Genomic DNA, 11379 nt, shown 5'->3' with positions numbered 1-11379 from the left:
GGTGGGAACTAAGGAAAGTACTACTTGAAAACTGGTACACTCATTAATGACTTTCTAGGAGGAGAGTTGCACAAAGTTTGTCCCATTTGTCCTCCATAGAGTTCAGAGGGCATTGCTGATAGATGTTGGCATATATCACATTAGTGGAAGAACATGTAAAAGCATCTCTAATTTTGTGTATGTATTTGTTGGGCCTCTGATGGTGCTATTGGTGTAAATGTGGGGGCAAAGTAAACATCTGGATTTATTGTGGGATCTGCTTCCCGTGTTAACATCATTGTCCTGTGATTTCTTGTTGCTTGTGAGAAACTGCTTCAGGTCGGGTGCTTGTCAGTATTCAAATCTGGGCCTGCCACTCAGTGCCTGAGAATGTCGTATGGGCGGCAGCTTATTAATAATGTTTTGAGTGGTTTGAGCTGTGAGTTGTAAATTGACAACAAGTGGTGTTCTTCTTGTTCAATTTTTGTAGCCTGTCTTTTGATATATCCTCCCTGGGGATGCATCTGGCACAACTGATTTGTCTATTGATCTCAGATGGATAGTTCAGTCTCCCAAATGTCTGTTTTTTTAACTGTTTAACATGTTAACTCATAGTGGTGGTTGAGATGAAAGTGATATGCAATAAGGGAGGAGATTGGTATTTATTATTTATTTTCTATCCCACCTTTATTATTTTTACAAATAACTCAAGGTGGGGAACATACCTAATACTCCTTCCTCCTCCTATTTTCCCACAACAACAACCCTGTGAGGTGAGTTGGGCTGAGAGAGTGTGACTGGCCCAAGGTTACCCAGCCGGCTTTCATGCCTAAGGTGGGACTAAAACTCACAGTCTCCTGGTTTTTAGCCTGTTGCCTTAACCACTAGGCCAAACTGGCTCTATTGCCAGGGAATATTGCTATTCCAAAATAAAGTGGAAGTAAGGACTTTAGATTAGATTAGAAAGAAAATCTAAAGACTTTCAATTAATTTAAAATCCTAGGCTTTCTTTACATAATGCATTAAACCACAAAGTAGCTAAGCACATGTTACTGCAACTTATTACTGTATAACCCTACTCCAAGTGCTGGAGGTGTTTGTCAATGCAGAAAATTGAATTAACCGAGTAAACCATGGTTCAGTTAATACAGCCACAGAGAATACTTCTCTCAATATTAACCATGATAAAGTAATTCAAAGGCAGCATACACTGGAAAAGAAGTTGAAAGGAAAGGCAGATTTCCTCCATGCTCTGTTTGTGGCTTAATTAACTCTGCCACTATTAGATGGACTAGCAGGTGGTTAAGCAGAGATAGAGATTGAATTCACACATTGTGCTAACCTATTGTTCTCTTAACAATGGTTCATTGAATGATCTACCACTGGGAAAACTCAGATTGTGTCAAGCCATTATGTGTTTTGGTATTGGCTTAGTATACTGCATGAAATCAGCCAACTGTGGCTTACTCATTACTAAGCAAACAATAACTTTAGCATGATATGTGAACATAGGAATGCTTACAAATAGCTCAGCATCAACCTAGAGGAAGGTCTCAAGGGGACCACTGTAGGATTCTGTTCTTGGCTCATTTTTATACTTAATCAATAAATATAAGGGGTTGCTAAACAGGTGTGCAAATAACACAAAGCTAGAAGGGTGGCAAGCATTGGAGAAGACAGAGACTGTCCACATAAAACTCAACACATGGTTAACTGTATCACAGTAAGAACTCTGGTTTACTGAATTAACCCAATTACCTGGACTTGCAAAATACACAGAATCATAAATTAACTATACTGGCTAGGTTTGCACACATTTTTGCTTGGCTTATTTGCCAGTTTTGAGATTCAGAAGGAGCTTGACAAGCTGGAGCAGACAAAGGCAGCAAGATGAAATTCAAGAGGAAGTCTTATATTTAGGTACAAACCCTGTTTCTCCCCCCCCCAAAGCAGACACAAATATAAGATGAGGTAGATGACTTGGCTTGCAAACTGTACGTGTGAACAAGATCTAAATCAGGGGAGGAAACCTCTAGTCCAGAAGGAGATTCCACCTGGAGAAAGGTAAGAGTGTCCACTACCCTTTCCTGAAATCCTGCAGATGAAAAGGCAGTCTTGAGAACTACGTTTGGTTCAAGGGCAGAGATGTCCCCATCCAAAGCCCCAGCTATTTACATCAGAAACAGGGAAGGCCAGCAAGCAAATCCCTGAACTGAATGTTCTGGTGGATCACATACTGAATATGAACTAGCAGCTAGTTCTGTATGGAGGTTTAAAAAGTTAATGTAAACTCAGGTGGCATTAGTTCAGGTTGTAGGATGAAATAATTATGCTTTCTTCCATATTATTAAAACTACACTTGGCGAACTATAGCCAATTCTTGGGGTGTCCTTCTATAGAAGAATAACCAGGAGGGTGAGGATTCAGAAACTAGGTTTGGTGAGGAACAATTGGAAGAGTTGGCTGTGTTCAGTCAAGGTATAAAGACCAGAGGAAGATGCAATAGCAGTTTTCAAATATCTGAGAGGTTATTATGCTGAAGATAAAGTAAATCGTAATTTTTTATTTAGAGGGACTACTAAAACCAGTGGGTGAAAATGTCAATGGAACAGACTGTTTGAGGAGGTTGTGGCTTCTTCTTTCCTTCAAGTATTTGAGCAGAAGCTGAACAGCCATCTGTTGGGAAATGTTCTAACTATGTTCTGAACTGTGGATCCTGCAGTAGCAAGGAGTTGAAATAAACTTGGAAGGAAGCAATCCATCACCAGCCTGCAGCCCTCCAACCATGTTTCATGACTCCCAGAGCCTCAAGACTGGGCTGCTGAAATTAACCAGAAAGCCACGAAACAATAGAGTACAGTTTTCCAAGATTTGGGGGCAAAAGAACATGTAGTGTAACTGGGGCTACCGTATCTGAATGCAAATATTTGGTGGATCACTAGATGACAACAAAGACTGGAGGTCAACTGGACATTTACACCAAGATATGGTAGAAGTTGACAGCCAGTTTGGAGGAGTGGTTAGAAGCTAGAAATCAGGAGACAATTATTCCTGCTGGGAGTCCGGAGGCATATAAAATAATATTATTATTATTATTATTATTATTATTATTATTATTATTATTATTATTCTAGTCTGATTTAGACATGAAGCAGTTGGGTGACTTTGGGCCAGTCACACTCTCTCAGCCCTAGGAAGGAGACAATGGCAAACCACTTCTGAAATCTTGCCAAGAAAACTACAGGGACATGTTGAGGTAGTCACTAGGAGTCAAGACTGACTAAAGGTAAAGGTAAAGGTTTCCCTTGACGTAAAGTCCAGTCGTGTCCGACTCTAGGGGGCGGTGCTCATCTCTGTTTCAAAGCCTTGGAGCCGGCGTTGTCCATAGGACAACGCCGTTGTCCATGACTCACGGAACGCCGTTACCTTCCCGCCGAAGCGGTACCAATTAATCTACTCACATTTGCATGTTTTCGAACTGCTTGGTGTGCAGGAGCTGGGACGAGCAACGGGAGCTCACCCCGCCGCGCGGTTTCGAACCGCCGACCTTCCGATCGACAGCTCAGCGGTTTAACCCGCAGCGCCACCATAATATACAACAAATGGTACTCATAAGCTATTTTATTATGTGCTATCAAGTTGTTTTTGACTCCTAGTGACCACATAGATTTTCTCCTTGACGATCTGTTCTTAACTTGTTCTTTCAAGTCTCCCAGTGATGTACTCAATGCCACTGTAACTGAGTCTATCTATCTTGGTGCTGGCTGCTCTCTTTTCTTCTACTTTTCCCAGCATTAGAGCCTTTTCCAGGGAGCTGGGCCTTTGCGTAATGTGTCTGAAGTAGGATAATTTGACCCTGGTCATTTGTGCTATAATATATAATAATAATAATAATAATAATAATAATAATAGTAATAGTAACAGTAACAGTAACAGTAATAGTAATAATACAAGCTATGCATCAAATTAAATCTTCCCCAATGATTTTAAAATTCTGTCCCTTCCACAGCATTACTAATATACCCCCTGAGTAAAAATAAAAAATGTTCACCCCTTGTCCCTTCAAACTCTATAATTCTATGACATACAGAGTTTTGATCAGACCTCATTATGAATCCTCTATCCGACATACATATATCTGATATCTCCTTGCCATCAATCTCATTTTTTTTAAAAAAATATTTTTTTTGTCAGTTTTTGCAGTGTTTTTCTTAGAAATGTTTGTGCTCCATAAGAAAATATCTTCAGAAACAACACTTGGTACTTCAGTTGTGCTGCCAGTTATTTGATAAGAATTTGTGTAAAGCTTTCAGTGGTATCCTTGAGAATCATTTATTGAGGTGAGAAGTTGGAAAGGAAACTCTAGCTAGGATGAGAGAAGAAAATCCTCAGGTTCTTCAGAAACTTGCAGGGCTAAAAGAATGGGGTGAAGCAGTCCATTCTGTAATCATCAAATACCAGTCAACTTTAAGTAAGATTGAAATGATGCAAGCAACGCAGCAGAGCCTCGTTTTTTAAATTATTGTAACACTTGTCCTATGAAGCATGGCAGTGTGATTGCTTAAATTAGATTATTGCTCAATGGTGCTGTCCCAATAAGTTTGGCTTATAAAGGACACCTAAAAATAATGTTACATATGTGAATCGAAAATACCTCTGGGAACAAGTATAATACTGCCCTTAGACTGTTAAATGGGGAAGTGGATGTGTATAGCTAAAATTATGTAGTTTATTTTTAACAGTTCACATTGACTAATTTTGCATTCCAGCACTCTGTTTGGATCAGATCAAAAGCAAGAGATTACAGGTCTTAGTACTGTTGTGGAATAACAGTTTTGCACCTAATGAATAGAGGAGGCCAACAGGTAAAGAGAAATGTTTGTTCAGCAATGTTTGTTGGATTGTCCCCTGTAGGGTCTTTTAAAATGCTGACTGGTCACTTCCCCATCCTAGAGTATCTTGACATGTATACTAATTTATGACCTTGGTTTCCTTTTAAGTGACTTGTCCATTTAGAGATAATAGAGAAGGGTCTTTATTTGTCCCTATGCTACTTTAGCACTACATGATATAATGGTTAATTATTAAACTCTGTCCAGAGTTACACTGAAGTCTTCTGTAGGCCCAATTTCTGATTAATTATACTAATAATATGTGTTATCACTGTATTATTACTATTATTATTACATACTTGCTAATAATATTAGCTTTACTGTGGTATAAGTATATTAGTTAAGCAATGAAATGATACTTTGAGATGCAAATAGCCAATTTATATTTATATATTTTATTGTGTGGTTATTGTTTTAATTGATTATTGTAAACTGCCCAGAGTCCCCTGATGGGAGGAGATGGGCGGGGACTCACAAGTCATCGTACTGAAGTGCTGTGACTCAGAATTGTATGGATCCATGGAGAATGGACCTGTGATTAAGGCAGTGGCTTGACATTACCCTGTACCTGGTTTCAAAGACTATGCAACGAGCAACCCCATTTTTCAACTTTGAATTGCGAGTAGGATTTGTGGAAAAGTGATTATATAACTTGTCATTAGAGATCCACCCAATTTACATTCTTAGCATGCCAGACAACCATGCTTGCCAAAATTTCTAGATTAGAAGTTACCATCTTTTCCAAGCCTGGTGCCCTCTAGATGTGTTTCCAACCCCTACAGCCAGGGATTGTGGGAGATGTAGTTCCACATTTGGAAGGCATCAAACTGAGAAGTGTGTGTATTTCCTGCTACAATGATAATGAGACATCAACTTGAGGAAAAGATACTTGCTGAAGGTCAAGCAATACGGTTTGTATTTTAGCAAGAATACTAATCCTACAAGCTATTCACAATATCACCTATGTGTGCCTTCTCATATTCTTTTAGGATCCCCAGCCACCTACTTTACTCAAAACTGAAAATGTATACTGTTGACCCACAACCACACCTAAAGCATTTATTATCAAAAGCTTTGCAGCCTAATAATAAGAATGATAATGATGCCTGGGGAATTGAGGCCAACAATGTTAAAGTCAACAAAAGAAGTCAAAGGAACTGTTCTAAACAGACAAGGAATCCTGGGAATGTCAACCATAAATCAGCCACAGGTATTTCATTATTGTCATCTAATCCGGAGTTCACGGAAAGAATGTAAGATTTCAGAATGACCTCTAAACTAGTTCAGAGATTGGCATCTTGTTTACTAGTTAAGGCTACTTCAAAAATGTACTATGAGAAAGGCTTTTTTTTTAAAGAAGAAAGAGGAGGAGAAGGAGACTTCATGCTCAATATACTGGTATGTAGACCCAGATCAGCTATGAGACAGAATATGACCAGGAGAATTGCTTCAGAGTAATTTCTGTTAATTTTCAGGGGACAGAAAAGGTGTTGGTGAGTTTATTTGGAGACAAAGTACATACTTTAAATCTAGCAGAGAGTTAATTTATTTACCCTTTATTGTCTTTAGGAATCACATACTAAAAACCATGCTGTTTGGACTGTAAAAATGGAGCTATGGCTATATTTAGATTGTGCAAAGCTGCCACAACCCAGTGTACTAATTGGGCGTTGCACAAGGGCATTACATGAGGGAGGGCACCAGTTGCAAATAAATAGAGAAGAAGTTACAATAAAAACACAGGCTCACCAACTCTGCACATGCACCCTCGGCCACCAAAATCAGTGATGATCCGTGATCAGTGATACACGTGATTCAGCAGGTCCTTGCATAATTTTTGTTAGGTAATTATATTTAATAAATTTTGAACATTAAAAAATTGGTGGGGGGACAGGTGCTAAGTGGAATTTTACACAAGGGTGTCTTATATGCCAGCAGCAGCCCTGATGGTGGGAGTGCTCTTCCCAGGTAAGGATTCACCACAAGGTCTCTTGGAGGAAGAAATGGCATGAAGACTACAAACTCCACTTTTACCTAGACATTCCACTGAACTTAGTGGGGCTTTGGATTTTGAAGAGGCAAGATAGGAAGAGTATTGATGCCTTTGAACTTAGGTGTTGGAGAAGACTCCTGAAAATACCGTGGACAGCCATGAAAACAAACCGATGGATCATCAAACAAATCAACCCAGAGTTCTCACCCAAGGCACAAATGACTAGGCTCAAATTATTCTACTTCAGACACATGATGTGAAGACTCAGCTCTCTGGAAAAGGCTCTGATGCTGGGAAAGATGGAAGGAAAGAGAAGAAGAGGACGACCAGCAGCAAGGTGGATGCTGTCACACAGGTGATGAGTGCACCATTGGGAGACTTGAAAGACCAGGTTAGCGATAGATTGTCATGGAGAAAATCTATCTGTGTGGCTGCTAGGAGTCGAAAACAACTTGATGGCACTTAATCATAATAAATCAGCAGGGCTTACCTCTGAATAGATGCGTGCAGGATTGTGCTGCAAAGCAGCTGAGAATAGTGCTAGAGACTCCACTGGTATGGTTCCCTGCAAAACTCTTACTCGTTTACAGAGTTTTTGTTTTTTAAAAAATTGGACACACATACATACTGTACTGTATATGTTGAAAAGAATCCACAGTGAAAACAAGCAGCACATATTTTAATTCTGAAGTGCTTCAGGGACATTTGGACTTACATGATATTCTCATCTTGCTATTGCTTGCTTCCTAGGTTTCTGAAGGGCTTTTTCATTGATTTGCATCTTCATGCTGAACTTTCTGCCCACACCAGGCACTGTTTTTAGCTTATTTTAAGGGTATTTGCTTGTTAATCTGAAAAGCTCAGCAGTCGTCATGGCTTTATTTTCCATTTTTAGCCATTTTCTATTTCCGTTTCTGCTGGGTGTACTATAATCTGATGTTGAGTGGGTTCTTATGACTCATGAGATCTGGGTTAGACCTGGAGTATCTGAGTTGCCACCTATCCTGTCCACTAAAGTGGGCAAAATAATAACTGGTTTCCAAAAGTAAAAGCAGAATAAAAAATAAAACTTTGGCTATAAACCTGTAAACAATTATTAGGGATATGCTTTCAATACCATCGACCATGGTATCCTTTTGGGTCGGCTCAGGGAATTGGGGGTGGGCGGCGTAGTTTTGCGCTGGTTCACCTCCTTCCTCCAGGGCCGGTCCCAGTCAGTGGTGATAGGGGGGGAGAGATCCGACCCTCAACCTCTCCTTTGTGGGGTGCCACAGGGCTCGGTCCTCTCTCCTCTCCTATTTAACATCTACATGAAACCGCTGGGCGAGATCATCCATCACCATGGGATGAGGTATCATCAGTATGCCGATGATACTCAATTGTATATCTCCATCCCAGGTGAGGTAAGTGATGCTGTGACTACCCTCTCTCGATGCCTGGGGGCTGTAGGGGTCTGGATGGGGAACAACAGGCTTCGGCTGAACCCTGGTAAGTCGGAGTGGCTGTGGGTTAAGGGTTCCTCCGTATCCGGGACTTTGTCATCTTTAGTTCTGGATGGGGTTGCACTGCCCCAGACAGACCCGGTGGGTAACCTGGGGGTCCTCATGGACTCACGGCTCCTGCTGGAAGAGCAGGTGGCAGCCGTGGCTGGAAGGGCCTTTGCACAGCTTCGTGTTGTGCACCAGTTGCGCCCTTTCCTGGATCGGGAAGCCCTTCGGACGGTCACTCATGCCCTTGTTATCTCCCATATAGACTACTGCAATGCGCTCTATATGGTGCTACCCTTGAAGATTATCCGGAAGCTTCAGCTGGTCCAGAATGCGGCTGCGCGGGCTATTTTTGGTGCCTCTAGAAGGGTGCACATAACACCTTTGCTACGTGAGCTGCATTGGATACCAGTTTGCTTCCGGGTCCAGTTCAAGGTGTTGGTTATCACCTTTAAAGCCCTACATGGCATGGGACCGGGTTACCTGAGGGACCGCCTCTTCCCCGTATCATCAGCCCATCCCACCCATTCATGCAGAGAGGGCATGCTGCGGACCCCGTCAATAAGAGAATTCCATCTGGCGGGGTCCAGGAGGTGGGCCTTCTCGGCAGTAGCGCCTGCCCTTTGGAATATCTTGCCCCCGGAGGTAAGATTAGCCCCATAGCTTTTAGCGTTCCGGAGGAAGTTGAAGACCTGGCTCTGCCACCAGGCTTGGGGCAGGGAGGAGAATCGACATACTTGGGGTTGGCTGGTGCCTTGAAGTGCCCCTCCTACATGATGGTTGAAGAGATCATAGCCATCTGGATTTTATGAGCTGGGGTAGTTAAGAAATTGTTTTGGTTTTTAATGGGATTTTATTGGAATTTTACTGTGTTTTTATTGGAGTTTTTATTGTATATTTATTCTGTGCTGTAAACCGCCCAGAGTCCCTCCGGTCGGAGGAGATGGGCGGTGACAAATTTGATAAATAAATAAATAAATAAAGGAAAGAATCTTACGCTAGGTTAGACTGTCTTTCTGCTAGCCCAATTTTTCCCCAGCAGCTGCTCTCCAGTTGTGTTATGATTACATGTCCCAGAATTACCCAGACAGCATGGCCCCTGAGAACTGCAGAGTTGGAGTCTCAACATATCTTCAGGGAATCAGGTTGGGGAAGGCTGACCTATTGTTTATTTTGGATATTCTGTCTGGAAGAAGCTTTCTAGGTGTCATGGAAAGATCTTTCCCATCACTGCAACTTGAACATTTTATTTGGAAACATGACAGATTGTATCTGAATTCTTCTTTACTGTATATAAGGAATTCACTCTTCTCACAGTGAATAACTAAAAATAAAGATTGAGGAGATACAGCTGCCCCTAATCTGATTTTGTATGGGACGGAATAAATTTTTCTTGACTCTTTTTACCCATCTTATCCTCCTAGGTTTTTGTCAACCTTTTGAATAACACAGAAGATTAAAACTAAGTTGTATAACACTTAAATGACCTTGTGAAGTGGTATGTAGAATATACTTCTGTAGTTTAGAGCATAACATACAGTCTATTTTAATTATCATAGACTGAATTCACACATAGATGTGGTTTGGCTGTTTATGGCTTAGTATTTTATATGAACTCAGCCAATTATGGTTTATTCAATAAATTGTGGTTACACAAAGCATGGCTTAGTGTGAAATGTAAGCTGTGCCATAGAGTACAATACTCCCATAACCAGTCTTCTCTCACCTACTGTAATGGTATGTGGGAAAGACCTAGGGAGGCAGGGCAAAGAGATGCTGCCTAGGGAATGGTCAGATAAGAGACAGAATAGCCCGCAGCTGGATAGTGGGTGGGGCAAGAGGCTCAGAAGGGACCCTCCCTGGTTTCTCCTAGGGCAGAGAGAAAGTGACTGGCCCAAGGTCACCCAGCTGGCTTTGTGCCTATGGTGGGACTAGAACTCACAGTCTCCTGGTTTCTAGCCTGATGCCTTAACCACTACACCAAACTGGCTCTACCATATTGCTAATGGTAGTCAACAGAGTAGTGGGAAGTTACTAGAACAATTTTAACATGAGATCAAGTAAACTGATGTCACACAGTATTATGATAACCTGCCCTCTTCCACCTAATGTTTTGGGCCTTCAACTCCAAAACTCCCCAACCAGCATGGATAATGTGTTGGGAATTCTGCAAGTTGCAATTCCAGTTCTTCTAGATGATACCAAACTAGAGAAAGCTACATTATAAGGAGGGATAATTATTCAGAACTATTATTTCTTCACCATCAATCTTGTTTTTCTCACACTTTGTAGTTCATATACATAAATTATTATTTTCTGTTAGGCCAATCTATTTTTTCTCACTTTGTTCTCTAACTTCATCTTTTAAAACAACCTTCCCTGACCTGGGGCCCTCCTGCATTATTAAACTGGAACTCCATCATCCCCAACCACTATGCCTATCATTTTATTTAGGTTGATCAGAATTGTAGTCCAATGCACCAGGAGCATACTTAATTAGGAAATGCTAAAACTTTCAGAATTTCTTCATACTTTCAATACCTTAGATTTTATTTGGGCAAAATATGTATTTCAACATACATTTTTGTGGATGATGATGGGCATATAAAATGCTTAAAGCTGAAGGGAAGGGAACAGCAGCTTTCAGTTAGACCTTCTGTTCTGTGCACATCAGAGCAGATAGGTTTTTATGTGCGTCATACAGCGGAAAGCAACCGGCTGTGCTTGCTCTCTAATTAAAACATTTCACTGGCTTTCACTTGTGCAGTGTCAAAAAGAAAAAGAAATACCCTCCCTTGAACAGCCTAAAAACAGCTCAGTTTAGATTTTACAGGCAATCTATTGCCAGAATGGGAAATGTATCCTAAAAACAATAATGGTCAAAAGACACGGCTTGCTCAGAAGAATTGGAGAATCATTCCTCATCTATCCCTGGGTGCATAATACTGGGAAAAAGTATGTAATTGCCATATCACTGCCCTCCCCCAATGCTTTAGAAAAAGTAAGAGTTGGAAAGAAGAGGTTAATT

Source organism: Candoia aspera, chromosome 5 (genome assembly GCF_035149785.1).
Source record: "Candoia aspera isolate rCanAsp1 chromosome 5, rCanAsp1.hap2, whole genome shotgun sequence".
NCBI classification, from domain to species: domain Eukaryota; kingdom Metazoa; phylum Chordata; class Lepidosauria; order Squamata; family Boidae; genus Candoia; species Candoia aspera.
Note: the sequence above shows the minus strand (reverse complement) of the source record.